The sequence below is a fragment of the Phaenicophaeus curvirostris genome, chromosome 2 (assembly GCF_032191515.1).
Source record: "Phaenicophaeus curvirostris isolate KB17595 chromosome 2, BPBGC_Pcur_1.0, whole genome shotgun sequence".
Taxonomy (NCBI): Eukaryota; Metazoa; Chordata; class Aves; order Cuculiformes; family Cuculidae; genus Phaenicophaeus; species Phaenicophaeus curvirostris.
The window spans coordinates 53,404,312-53,419,256 of record NC_091393.1 but is presented as its reverse complement, the minus strand read 5'-3'; the positions used below and the strand labels follow the sequence as shown (position 1 = coordinate 53,419,256).

The window sequence follows — 14,945 nt, the reverse complement described above, 5'->3', positions numbered from 1 at the left end:
TGAAGCTGTCCTGGTTTTGTAGGTACAGGCGGGGAAAATGGTTTGGCAATCAGAGGCAGTCTGACTTGAACTGCAACTGTTAACGAGTCTCTGACAGCTCCACAATTTCTGCAAATGGTTTGTAATTGATTGCTGTCTTTCTGTTGGAGGGTACTTATTACTGTCAGAGCTTTTTGTCTGACTCTTTTCATTTCTCCAATAGATGTAGAATTAGAAGAAAAAAATTAAACCTCACTGTAAATTTAGGTAGTGTATATTGTATGCGTTTTTGTGATTGGGTGTAGAAGGAATTGAAATGATTTCTGTTTTTATAGCTGTGATTTGGGAGTGCTCACTGGATGAACAATAGCTATTGCTATTAAAAGCCACTTTGAGGAAATTGTGCAGCCTCAAAAAGCATAGCATCTGGATTTGGGTTGGTGTCTTTCCTCCCCCCTGCCCCGCTTCAGCTTCTGTTTCCTGCGTGTGCTAACCTGACCCATGCCGGTGAGAGAGCAGTGGTGCAGACACCTCAGCATTAGGCAATGCCACAGAAGTATGGGGGAGAGGACATCTGTAACCAGGGCTCTGCAAAGAAGACGTTGGTGGCGCTAAGAGGTTCTGAGTACAGCCTGGAACAACAAGCAGTTTGGGATTTCAAGGGAGAGACGGCTAGAGATGCACACTCCCCAGTTGACAGCAATTGTAGATGTAATTACTTGGCTCTGAGAGAGCAGACTCCTTTGAAGTGTGGTTGATTTTTGTCCCATAACATGTAAGTAAATAACAACAGTCTTAAAGCTTTGGATTTAATAGTTGCATGTCTGATTTCTAGATTTCGTGTTTCTTTTTTTGGAGCATTTTTGGGTTTTTTTTCACTATTATTTTCATCTCATACTAAGCTAAGGTTAAGCATCATCTTAACTGGAAGTACAGTGGGGCATTTCAGAAGTGCCTTGTAATCTCAAACGAGTACATGTTTTGTTGCATGTGTACTACGTTCAAATACACATTCACTCATTTTTCATTCATTAATTCTTTGTAGTCCAGGAAACAAATGAATTATAATTGCATATTTCTTTTTCATCTGAAAGCCAAACAAATTAATTAGAAAGGTGATAGAGAACTGATTCATTCCAGAAGTGAAAGCTGTTCCTTAAGTTATAAATTATTATTGAAGACATATGGACATCAAGAATCTTCCATGCTCATTAGTTTTGTCAGCTCTGTATTTTCTGGAATGCCACATTTATACCTTTAATGCCTTTAACTTTGTTTTCTATTTTATTTAATGGGGGTAGATGTTATATTTCTAACACATTCTGCTGCAGTACATTATCAAACTGTGTTAAAATACTGTTTATGAGGCAGTGGTATGTTGTCCTTGCAATTGTTGATTCTGGAATATGTAGGCGTGCTGTTGACAGAAGAACAGAGGACCTCAGAAAATCTGAGGATTGAGTATGCCTGTCAGTGTAATTAGGTTTAGTTGTGTTTAATATTTTTGAGAACTAATTGTCTGTGCTCCTGGTGCTCAGTTAAATCCTGGTATGTTGACAGTTGCCAAGAATCAGGCTCTCTGTATATCCAAGTAGAATAAGCTGAACAAATAAAAAATGCAACTTTCCCTTTAGCTACATGTGATTTCTAATTGCAGACTGTATTGGTTAGAAACGGAAAAGTTTCCTCCAGTCCATGGTTTCTTTTACAATGAGGTTTAGTAGTCTGCTACCAACTTGCTTATCTTACCTTGTATTTTCAAGATTTTTAAAATATCATTTTCTGAAAGAGGAACATAGCCAAAAGTAGAATTTTTACCATATAAGTAAGTCCTAAGGGTCTCTCGTAAGACTGCTGTGATCTGACTTTTGGTTGCTCTAAAGCTTTTGAGCATCATCAGAGATAAGTATTTCTCAAATCAAATTAGACTGTAAGAGGAGGAAAGAAGGAACTTCATATAAATGCATCTGAGAGGGGGAGATGTATTTTAATTTTTATCTTACAATCTGTTTAGTATTTAAACCTTAGAGTAAACTCTGTGCAAATATTTCAAATAATTTCGTTATATTCCCAGCTACATCTTACAGTTCTTAAAGAAATTTAAGAAACCTATTAAAATAGCTAGTATGATGCTTTGTAATCATGGTAAAAATAGTCAATGAATGCAGAATGGTTTTATGCTTGCATCTTCAAAAATTAACATTGCAAATGCAGAAACGGAAGCTACTATGATGAGAAACTTTGAATGTTAACAAGAATTTGCTTTTTAAAGAATGGCCAACTGTTTTGATTCTGTAAGGCTTTTGAAGTGGTGCTATGTTTCTTCTAAACACCAAAGTAAGCGAGATTCTGGGAATAAGCTGAGTATAGAAACTGTTACAGAAATTACCTTTGCTTTGCCATTGAAACAGTCACTCTATTCAGAATGGGTTATTGATCATGCATTAGTATGTGTATATGAGGACAAATCTATCTCCAACACCTCATAATAAAAAGTAAATAAAAGGTATTGCACACTGCAGAGGGAAAAAACTACCTCTTTTTCTTGGGAATACCATTCTTAACACAGTGAATAGAAAAGTTGGTTAAAAATCCCTGAACACCTTTCCCTAGCATGGGCTGCTTTAGATTAGCTCAGCTGACTCTTCCTCTGCTCCTGCTTGAGCACCGTGTTCATCTTCCATCCATCTGATGAGGAAATGAAGAAATTGCAACAGCTCTGGTCAACAGACCATGTGGCACCTATTGCAAACACAAATCTGCATCTCCTACAGGGTAAAGCATTTTCATGAAACGCTTTCAGATTTTTATAGAGGTGAGATGTAGGTCAGTGTAATGGCCCTACTCGAAATGTACACATTAATAGATACAGGGGAAAAAAAGAAAGCAGAAAAAATATGTACTTATGCGTTTTGGAAGTCTGCTTTTGGATGCTCAGGTTTCCTGTGTAATGCTAAATCAGCCTTCCAGCGCTTTTGAAGCTTGTGTATTCTGTTTCTTGTGATGCTAATTGTAGACAGTCCCCATTGCCTGAGAGGAGCTTCTGAAGTGCAGAGAGAATTTGATGTTTCCATGAACTCTGGATGGTTAGAAATCTGGGTTTTGGCATCCCTGCATACAGTCCCACTTCTTATGCTCAAGAAGCCAACATGCAAATGTGTCTAACATGAATAACTGTTGAAGCTTTTCTTCTGGCCCATCTAAAGAGTGTGTGCAAGTGAGCATTTGGTTTGTATGTCAGATGGTACCTATGTGGTGTGAATACAGAGACTGAGACTGGGTCAGAAAGCAAACCCATCTTTTCACTCTGCATCATCCAGCTGCCACAACAAGCTTTCCAAAACAATGTTTTCAACAGATGCAAAATGCACGTGTCATGATTTCAAAAAGGAAACCTTTTTGTTACCTATTAGCTGGTTTCATGTGGCTATTTCTGTAATAAAAATGAGTGAGTATTGTTAAAAATTTGCTGCATATATGGTTTCGGCCTCATGCGTCTACAGCTTAGCCATGTACTGGAGAGAGAGTTTTCCTAAGTTGAAGAAATCAATATTTTGTCTTCAAACTCTCTAAAACTGTTTGGGTTTTTTTTGTTTTGGTTTGTTTTTTTTTTTTTACCCCTTCTTTAGAAGTAGTACTAAAGCCATCAACTTCTCGAGTAATTCAGGGAAAAAATCCTGAGGTACAATATATATTCAGGTCTAGGCTGAAACTGGAATAAAAGAATGTGTATCCTGATGCTAGTCTGTCTGAATGCTCAATTGTTAAAGAAAAAAGTGTGGTTTTATTGGGGAGAGAAAGGGGCCAAGTGCAACAGTTGGCACAGAATAATAGAGATGAAAGGAGTTAGCAATCATTATTCATGTAGGTCAATCCCAGCAGAAAATTAATACAGTTGTTCAGTGTTTATGGATTATTTGAATGGTATTTTATATTCCAGAAGAAAGTAAATAGACGCTAAGAATGAAGTATTCCTCTAATTTGTAAAGGATAAATGTCAAGAAATGTTTATTCTTCTCCATCAAAGTTAAACAGTTTCCTAATGTGACTTTTCAGTGAGAAAGTTAAAGATTTACCAAAATATACTGAATTAGAAGGAAGGTTTTCAATAATAGGGTGCATTAAGCATAAAAATTGACAAGAACAAATCTATTTTGATTACATTTAGGATGGTGTGGCAGCATATGTATGTATGTCCACATGTATCTGATAGATTTCAGAGGCATATTTCGCTCCATGTGGTGTAGGTGGCATTCTTTCTTGCTAATCATTTAGTGACCCCTAGCTCCAAAACATCCCCGAAGAAGCAATAGCATTGAAATAAAAATGCAGGAGGGAAATCTGGAATAAAAAAAAAGTGTGTAGAGTAATTTTGTTAAGCAAAGACTGTAAAAATAAAAAATCTTGGAAGCCAAATGTTATTACTGAACAAGTAAACAACAATTGTTGAGCTGCATTGAAAAAAATGCCAAGCAGAAATGACCAGAAGCTCGACAGAGCTTCCTCTGGGAAAAGTTGAATAAGAGCAAGAAAAAACTACTGGTATGCCCATATGGCCCCAAACCTATTTCTTGCACGGAGGCAATTTCTGTTAAATGATGATTGTGGCGATAGCTTCTCATTACCTCTATTTTACATTGCCCAGGCAGTTACACTTGCACAGCATGTCATTAATTGCAGGAGAGCTGCCTGCCTGAAGGTTTACTCAGCATCCATAGGACATTAAGTATCTTTTCTTTATTTTCATCGTGAGAACTTCTCTTTAGCAGTTGATGAGATCCAAAAGCTTGGGGAGTAGTCTGCAATTAGCATCCTTTTTTTCCTGTTCTTTGTAGGAGAGGGATTAACAACGCAGTACTCTCAAAATCTTGTATACTACTCTGCAATCCAACTGTCATTTCCTTCCAGATGTGAGATGCATTTAGGGGGTCTAAGAGCTAACATGGGAAAATAGTAAGTTCCTCAGCAGTGGTTTTCCTTGATTCAGTTGTGCCTGGAGGGGACAGTTCTGCATCTAAAGCATGACAGAAGCCAGTGAGGAGCTCTCTTAATTATTGTGCTTCCCTTGCAGACCAGCCTGTGGTAAGCCCAGCCAGAGATGCTGGATCCAGCAGTGTGGAGCTATGGCCGGACCCTTGCTATCACCATGCAAATTTTGAGAAGGGCATCAGGGATATAAGTGAAAATGTGGTCTGTTAGAAGTCTGTAAGAGTTTGCTAAGTAATTTAGGTTTCATTGTGGTATTCCATCTTTCAGAGGAGGCACCAAAACTGATGGACTATAGGTTACAGAAGGCTTACTGTAAGCCTCCCAGTAAATGCTTACTACTTGCCCCAGTCCTGGATTTCACTTCATTGTATTGATCTTGCAGTTCTGTAAATGCAGCAGAGCCACCCCCTGGATGGCCCAGAATTCAAATACAAGTTGCCTGTCTCGGCTGACATAGTGAGGATCCTGGAAACCATAAAGCTTAAAGTGTGAAAGATGCAATATCTAGAATGAAACTGCAACCAAGCATTAGGTTAAGCTCTAGATAGAGACGTGTGCATAGTTCCTGGTGGAGAAGCACAAGAATGACAAGAAATTAGAACAGAAGGAAATTGTGCAGTTCTTGCATGTAGAGGTATGAACTTGTGTTGCTGTTTTGTGCTATTACATTGGGTCACTGGAGTTTGCAGGGGGAGGTGGTATTTGTTGTCTGTCCTCTTACTGAAGGAAACGTCTTCTCAAAAGTACTGTGGTAGTTGTTGGTGTAAAATGTGCAGATGGTTTTATCAGGAGGAGAAATCATGTTGTGTTAATGCTTGCAAATGAAAGTAGCCAGTGGGAGATGACTTACATTACAGCTTTTCTTTTTAGCCTTCTGGGAAAAATCCACGAGGATTACCTGTAGGTGAGAAGAGGAAAGTATGACAACAGTCCTGGTTCATTACAGCAGGATATGGTTAGCAGTGTCTCTGGAGACACTTGTGACTTTACCAGTGAAGGACTGGAAGCTGCGTTGGAGTTCATGACCCTGGACGTCCAGAGGCAACCCCGGTCACCTGCAGTGCAGCATATGACAGCAGCATTTCACTTTGAAATCAAAGGCAGAGATATCTAATCACATTTCTGACAGACCCAGGAAACTGGGTAACCTCTCTGCCAGCTGTAAATTATTTGGTGGGTTTTTTTCTGAAGACTGAGATACAGTTCAGCTACAGTGCTGACAGTAATGCACAATTTTTTCCCTTGCAATGCAGAGACATTTAAGCTCAATTTTAGTGCATGCTGAGGTATAGGATGTGCCCAGCAGTTACCCACAGCACACAAAGTCACTTCAAAGTCACTCGAAGTTGCAGTACAGGACTTTAGACAATTATTACATCCCGGACATCCGCATAGACTTTTAGGCTTTGATTCCTGTTTTATGCTATCAGGAACCTGTAAGACCAAGCATAGATGTGAAATGCCAAACCAGAAAGAATCTGCTGCTTGCAGATCTGCCTGCAGCAGATTCTGCAAAATCAAAGATAATAAAAAGCACTTGAAAGTAAGGAAGAGGGAGAAGAATTAGTAGCTAAAGAGGTCAGTTGAGTCAGATACACATGGAAGTTCCAACAGATTTTCATATTCTGTTACCTGTTGTCCATTGCACTGTGTGCCTCTCTCTCTCTACTTGTTAACATACTGTGGGCAGCTGTAGACCTTCACTAACGTAGTGATTGTTTTCTTCTGAGACAGCAGAACCTTTCTGTCGTGCCTAAACAAAACCCTGATGAAACCTGGGGCAAGCTGATGGGGAGTTCAGGGGGGTCTGAATTTGTCTTCACAGGGGGTTTATTGCATCTTTTAGTATCTGAAATGCAACATGTCTGCAACTAACAAGAAGAGATAAGGATTACCCTTTCTGCCTCTAAAAGAGGCACAGCGCAAAAATACATTGTGAAAGATGAATGCAACTGCAAAGATAATGTCTTTGTGGTTGCCATAGTTTCTAATTCAGCACTTGAGAAAAGTTTTTGCATTCAGCACAAAACACTTTGAGTGAGAATGTTACAAACAGTATTTAAAACGCTTGAAATTAAAAATTAAACCAGAATTCAATTTAAACATTTGGAATATTAACTAATTTTTTTAGTACTGGAATTAAAGCAGATGTCTTCACTATGGTCAATTATGCTATGAAAATACATTTTGAAGGCATTTAAAAACATGTTATTAGTATGATAATTGTGATAGAAAAATACTCAGAAAAATCATCCGCCCACATTTATTAGAAGTAAAAAATGGAGTCCCTCTAGATCACTGTAGAGATCTGAAGAACAGCTGAATTAAGCCTGACCTTATAATGCTTACAGACCACTAATATCACAGAGCTCCTATTTAGTCCAGGATTTATATGTACATATGGTGTATTTTTATATATAAATGTGTGTGGTTTTGTGTGTATACATACGCACACACACTTATGTCTAAATAATACATGTTGTGTATACAAATAGTGCTTCTTCATTGGTGGTTCAGACTGATGTTATAAAGTAGCCCACAAGTGCTTGGAGGCAAGCTGCCATTTCTTTTAATTCAAAGTATATACAGACTGGGCAAAATCAGCCTTTTACTTTCATGCATTAAGGGCAAAAGCAGGATGGGAAATGAACTTGACGCAGATAAGTGCACCTAGACGTATCAGGACAATAGAGGGAAGCCTGTGTTGCAGAGGATGTTACTGTTATGGTAACTATCAAGCCTGTTGCCACTAAAATGGAAAGATGAAAACCAGATGTCTGTGAAAGGAATGTGTGTTATTGAAAGCACACAGGAACAAACAACAAGGCCATATAATTTTCCCAGTCATCTTAAAAGTATTTCAAGGTGATTGATTATTTTACATGTGAATTTTACGTACAAGACACCTTCTTGAAGGGGGCTTGAATGTTTGTTGTGTGCCTCTAGGGAAGAAGAATGGCTAAATAAAATGCTTTCATTCATTTGATTTATGTTAGTTTGTGTTTTTCACTTTTTTGATTTATCCAAGTCTCTCAACAGGAGTTGGAAATATTACTAAAACATTGTTGCCTTTTTTTCTAATGAATACACATTAAAAAAATATCTGTTAATTGGTAACATCTTTTAGCTGGCATATGGCTAGCTGATAACTCAGACTTAATTAGCAAATCTGGGGAAGAATAATTTCTTAATATGGAATTTAAAAGGCTTGTCATTGTTTTTCATCAAGATTGACGACATTGCTTGGACCTGAAACTTAGCAGCCTTTTCTTTCTTCCCAGTCCCAGTGGATGAGCTGTGCTTTAACACAGATCTGTTACAACAACCGAGCTTGAAATTGCCACAACTCAGGCTGACAGAAAACGGAGAAACTGTATCTTTCCAGAAAGTATAGTTATACTCTTAATAAGTGGGGATCTAGTGACCTGACCTTTGTTATTTTTTTTCAGTGCAATATGCAGTACTGAAATTTAATTTCCACAGCCTAGTGATTTTACTTTTTTTCCTCTTCAAACTTGGTCTGTGGATCCCTAGGGTCTGTGGACTACTGCAGAGGCAACTGCTATTGGTAGATAAGAAAGGTAGCCTTGTACATGCTACACGGTAGTCCGTATAATTGGGTTTTTAAACCAGGCTGTGTGACTATTAAAAAATGAAATGTTAGGGAGCAGGCAAAACCTTTCTTGCTCCTTTGAGACTATTCCCTCAGTTTTCTGTTATATAGTCTTCTCACTCAGTGAATCTGATATCTGTCTCCAGAAGAAAGTGTGTAGCCCCTCAAGTATCAAGAGATTCCCGCTAATGCGATGTATTCTGTGAGCCTTATCAGCAGTGTGTTGTTTCAGGACTCCAGCATTATTGTTCCTCTGATAGGCTGCCACTCAGCAACTGAGCTTCACGGTTTGGCAAATGCTGAGCTGTCAAGTTGTGCTAATGATTTGGAAAGAGATGGATGTGAGTTTAATTGCACTAATTAAAGGAGAGGGCTGTGTTATTCCCTTGCTTGTATGAAGGTGAATATCCTTGAAACCCTGAAGCGGCACACTCCTAACCCAGGATAACAGATACCCAGGCTTGATGTACCGTTTGGGTTCAAGAAAAGATTTTGCTAGAGACTGACTGGCAGTGGCAAGGGCTGTATTGAATGAGGTCTTGTAGCTCAACATCATTGCACTCAAACAGTGCTCTGATAGAAGAAATGTGGCAGTTACTGTGTTTTATTATGCCACTGGTATAGTTCTCATTTTCTAAATCAATTGCTTGTCAGTTTTGTAACTCTTCAGGTCAGTGATGTCATGTCCTATAGCGTTTTATTTAAAGTTACATCGGTTTCAAAATAATCTAGCTGTAGACCTGATTGGTTTTGTGTCAACATAGGTACTTCTACTGTCAAGCCTGAATTTATTATTGAGCACAGTTTAAATTTCTTTTTATTGATATAATTTCACTTAAAAAGTTCAAACAAAGGACAAGCACAGTTATGTAAAAAAAGGATCCAGAGAGCTGCCTATTTGATTTTTTCATTTTGTCGCTGTAAGAGCATTTGTATGCCATGCCATTTAGCAGCACATACCCTTGACAGAGCATCAGTACCATTGATAATTTGTGCTGACCTTCAGGGCAGTCAGCACCCTCCATATATTTTTAGGTATTTGGCTAATTGTCTCAAAGCAGTTTTGTCTATGCAGTAAATTTCACGGGTACAGAGGCAAGGACATTTGTAGGGAAATAAAACTCATCTTCCTTGGCCATAACTGCACTTTTTCATACAGTCACTACCTCAAACTGTTTATAAAAAAACCAAACCCTTCTCATCTGGCACATTTTCCCTGCATTTGTAGTAGTAAAAGGAGGCATGGCAGATCTGCCCGTCGTCTCGTATGCTGCTTAGCCTTGTTACACTGGGACGTTGACAGCATCTCTGATTTTCATTAATCAGCACAAAAGCCAAACTTGTGTAGCTGAGCTCGGAGAGAAGGTGCGTTTGTAGGAGACTGCGATATCTGCGGCTTCCTTCAGAGGGGCCTTTTCCTTTGGCAAAGTTTGTATTCATAAGCTACAATGCCCGCCTTCCGGAGGAGGAAAACCAGAGCTAAGAGTTTAGCGTTGGCTTACAAAACCCAGCAGCAAGCAGCAGCAGCTTACGGCTCCCTGCACAGGATCTTCTCTATGGTGAGTTCTGTAGTGACATGGGGTAAGCTGGGGGGTGTTGCTTCATTTGACTGAGGTAGGTCTGCACCAGTGTGCTAGGCTGTTCTGCACCTGATAAATAGTGACTATCTCAGTATTAATAATCAAATAATAGCAGCTAGTAACTGGTGAGTGAGTTTGTAACCAGTGTGCTGCGTGGGAAAAGGTTTTGGCTTTTTGAAGTTTGGGGTAGGTCAGTGTGAGTTGTCTGTCTGCACTGTTTACTGCTGGGGTCGAGCAAATAGTTATTTTTTGTGACTGTCAGAGAAAGGACTAAGTCACGATTCAGATTTTGAGAAGTGGGATGTTAAAACAAGATTCTTCAGGGAAATTTGGAAATAAATGCAGTGTTAATGTTTTAACTATTTCTTACTTTTTTTGCCTAATAATTTAGGAATGTGGGTGAAGGGAGAAAAATGTATAATCAAGGTACTGCTGGGGGAAATATAAGAAGGTTATCAATATATTACACAGGTGACAGAAAAATACTTAAGCCTTCTGCATTAAAGATTGACAACATCAGGATAAAAAACATGGGAAAGGAGAGAATGACAGTGTTTTCACAATCCGTGTTTGGGAAAATTTGCATTGTGCGCTTTAGTATTACCTGATGGGAGTCTCCTTTTTTGTGACCTGGTCTGTAAGGGTTCCTCTCTGTTTGCTTGATGCTCTTATCTTTACATTTAGTGTGGTCAGGATTTAACCTTCTGTGGTGGAAATTATTTCTGTTTTGCCTGTGACTTCGGTATGGGTTGGGTCAGATGACTTTGATTTTAGGGATGCTGAACACAGCATCCATGAACTCAGTAGGAGTTGCTGATCCTTGGCACCTGGTCGACACAGGCTTTTGGGCCCAGATCCCAGCTGTGTGACTGGGCTTATAACTAGCATTTCATTTAAGTGCGTAACTCACCAGCAGCAGTCCTTCCTGTGTACCCAGGGAGAAAGATGAGCGTCTCTCTGTGTGTGGCACATGAAAGGGAAGTTTTGCCACCATGCAGTTCATGTTAATAGCTTAGGACCCATGTCAGGTGGGTTGCATCTTAGCTATTTTACACAGCCGTGTGTTCAGCCTTATTTTAGGCCTTGACCTGTGTGTCAGGAAAGAATTGTTATGTTACTAACTACTCTTCTTACTGTACCTGTGATTTCTAAGCATGGATGATGATACCTACCTGAGTTGCTGGAACAGGCTGACTTTGCTAATGTAAATCATCTGGTTCCAACTCCCTGCCACAGGCAGGGAGATGCCTCCCACCAGAAAAGGCTGCTCAAGGCCCTGTCCAACCTGGCTTTGAACACTTCCAGGGAGGGGGTATCCACGACTTCCCTGGGCCACTTGTTCCAGTGCCTCACCACCCTCACAGTGAAGAATTTCTTCCTAGTCTCTCATCTAAATCTTCCCCCTTCCAATTTATAGCCATTTCCCCTCATCTTATCGCTGCATGCCCTTGTAAAGAGTCCCTGTCCGGCTTTCTAGTGACTCCCCTTCAGGTACTGGAACGTTGCTCTAAGGTCTTCTCAGAGCTTTCTCTTCTCCAGGCTGAACAACGCCAGCTCTGTCAGCCTGTACTCATAGCAGAGGTGCTCCATTCCTCTGATCATCTCCATAGCCCTCCTCTGGACCCGTTCCAACAGTTCCATATCCTTCTTAGGTGGGGGATTCCAGAACAGGACACAACACTGCAGGTGGGTTCTCATGAGAGCAGAGTAGAGGGGGAGAATCATCTCCCTCGACCTGCTAATAATGTAAATCCCATGTAAATGTATGTCTGTGTCTTCTGCTTATTAGTGCATTCAGTCTTCCTGGAAATACACATCAGGCAGAGCTGAGCTATTAGCTGTTCATTTTTAGAGGGTACAAGGCTAATCTGCTTCTGCAGGATGTTTTTGGAGTATGCTTCCTCTTTGGATAAGGAGTTCAAAGGATTGGTGATTACCTCATAGATGTAGTCAGAGTCCTGCACAGGGGTACAGGACTCTGAAAACTCATCCAATCACATTCATGGGTTTAACCCTCCCAAAGGGTCTTTATTAGGCTGTATAGTTTTCTCAGCGTACTCAAAATATTCCTTTCCAACAAACTTTTCAAACAAACTTCAGCTGACTGATGGAATACATGAGGTGTAAAATAAACAGCAGCGAGCAGAGACACAGTAACACTAATTGACCTTGTGCTGCATTTACGCATAATCAGTATTATTAAGTGGAAAGTCACGGGCTAGCCATGAAATTGTTATGCTAAGGCTTAACCACTGCTGTTTAATGTCTTCTGCTCCCTCACTGATTAATTTTATGGGGATTTTTAACTCTGGTGGGGATAGCACAGCCTCAAATGGTGATATGCTTGTCTGCAAGGAGCAAAGAAAATCTGTAAGAAGTTCCCTGTAAGAATATCCTTTTGTTCAGTTTAAAGGAATAGTCTCTAATATTTCTTATCAGAGGTATTACTGAAAATGCGATGTGCGTCATTTCTATCTGACAAGCTGACCACCGCTGTGGTGGTTGACTGCTCCCTGAAAAGGATGTAGGATCTAATTATGAGTAGCAAACATGCAGGGATGAAAAAAAGTTTCACGAGGCTGTTTCCACACATCCTCCAGTTTATTTAGAGGCCAAGAGAGTTTGGGGCAGGAGACTGTTTCCCCGGACTGCTAGGTCTGTAGAAGGGTTTATACAGCTTTGTTGGAAAATCTGTGAAAATGGCCAATGAAACAGTACAGTGCTGCTTAACTTCATTACCCCTGGAATGCAGTTATTTGTTGTTTTCTGTAAAATCCTTCATAAGCTCCAGTTGTCTTTTCCAACTCTGCCATTTATATCTAGCACTTATTTCTGGATTTTTAGCCTCAAGGTAAGCTGAAGCTGCTTTCAGTCTCCTGCAATTGTTGCTTAAAGTGGCATGCATAAGCTCAAGTGATGGATTTTGGAGAAAGTTCGTTGCTTCCACTGTATGCACTCCTCGGCTTTTCTCTGTACCCAGCTACCTTCCAGCCTTTTCAACAGTCAGTCATCTGGGCTTTTCTTTTCACCAGCTTAAATGAAGGCTTGATATGAGCCAGCAATTTGCGCTCACAGCCTAGAAGACCAACAGCATCCTGGGTTGCATCAAAAGACGCATGGCCAGCAGGTTGAGGGAGGTGATTCTGCCCCTCTATTCCTCTCTTGTGAGACTCCACGTGGAGTATTGTGTCCAGTTCTGGAATCCTCAACAAAAGAAGGATACGGAGCTGTTGGGATGGGTCCAGAGGAGGGCTACAAAGATGATCAGAGGGCTGGAGCACCTCCCATTCGAGGGCAGGCTGAGGCAGTTGGGCTTGTTCAGCCTGGAGAAGAGAAGGCTCCAAGGAGACCTTATAGCAAGGTATCTTTTTACAGGATTGTGGAAGATGGTTGCATATATTCCTGAGGAAAGTAACTTAATTTTTTTTTTTTAGAGTAATGGCATTATCCAAAGCTAGGAACTGGGAAGCTACAGTGTAATATGGACTATATGGCAAATATTTGGCATTTTAACATCTATTTCCATCATATAGAGGTGTACCTATGTTTTGTCACATGAATGGTTGAGAATTAATATTGCCAGTGCATTTAGCTTCCACTTAAGAGAAGGCTTTGTATAGCTCAGTTCAGTTTCAGAATGACTTGCATTTGCATGGCCTAGTATGTTGGTGAACGTAGTTACACAGATAATCAGAGTCAAAACATCCAAAAAGAACCTCTTGAAACAGGGTATGGAATTCATTATTACAGATTAAGGTAGTTCTGAAGATCACTGAAAAAAGACTTCCATTTGAAAAAAGAGCGTTCGTGTAGTCCTTCTCATTTGAATGCATTCACTAAATAGAACATAATATATGGCACAGCATGTACAACTGTCTGGTATCTTGGAGAATATCTGAAAGACAGAAGCACTGAAGAATTGTTTCATGTAGTATAGAAAATCAGCTGTTAAGGTAGAATTGTATAATGGTAGCAATATTCCAGTTTTCGGGAAGACAAGTTGCTCTTGGGTATTAGCGGTGGTCATCCAAGAGTGAACTATGCAACCATTTAATAATGTCAGAGAAATCTTTTCCTCTTCCAGTCTTTGCGTTATAAGATTAACTGTTGATTTTCCATCTCCAATTCCTACCTTTCTTGAAAATCTTCTCGTGGATTTTCTTGTTTATAATTCTTCTAAGGAATCCCAATGATTTAGATTTCCATCTGCTCTTTTTGAAAGCAAAGAATCATGATATGTAGTTGTCTCCTTGGAGAGAAAGTGTCTGAACATGTTCTGACAACCCAGGACACTGGAAACTGAATCCTCGGCTCCAAGTCTTGTTGTTTGAAAAAAACCGACACAACACAATATAGGTAGAAGATGACAAATAAGAGTTATTCTGGATGCTTAAAAGATCTTTATCGACTAATTCTTTCTATTTTGTGCACTGGATGTTGCAAAATAAGAGAAATGGAAAACAGAGTGATGCTAATGTCGTAAGAGTCAAGACGTGATGTATCTGAGTGCCCTTTCATCTTTGCATCCCATGAGCTTGTATCTGAAGACTGAAAATAATTTATGCTGGAAAATACTGGAATTTCATTTCATTTTACTGTTGTAACCTGGGTCTGCTAAAAATTCAAACTGTTCAAAGCTATCAGGATACTTATTTGACAAAAATCAATGGCACGCTTTGGCTCCCAAATTTGGATCAAGAACAAAATTGGAGGAATTTAAAAATAAATGTAGTACAGCTTGTATTCTAAAACATCGTCGCTTGTCTCTTTCTTCTCATTTAACA

General features: G+C 39.7%; 1 protein-coding gene across 4 annotated transcripts in view; it reads left to right on the top strand.

The window, feature by feature from the left end:
- Positions 1–14,945, top strand: part of TIAM2 (TIAM Rac1 associated GEF 2) — a 135,670-nt gene that overhangs the window by 107,942 nt on the left and 12,783 nt on the right. The window lies entirely within an intron of this gene.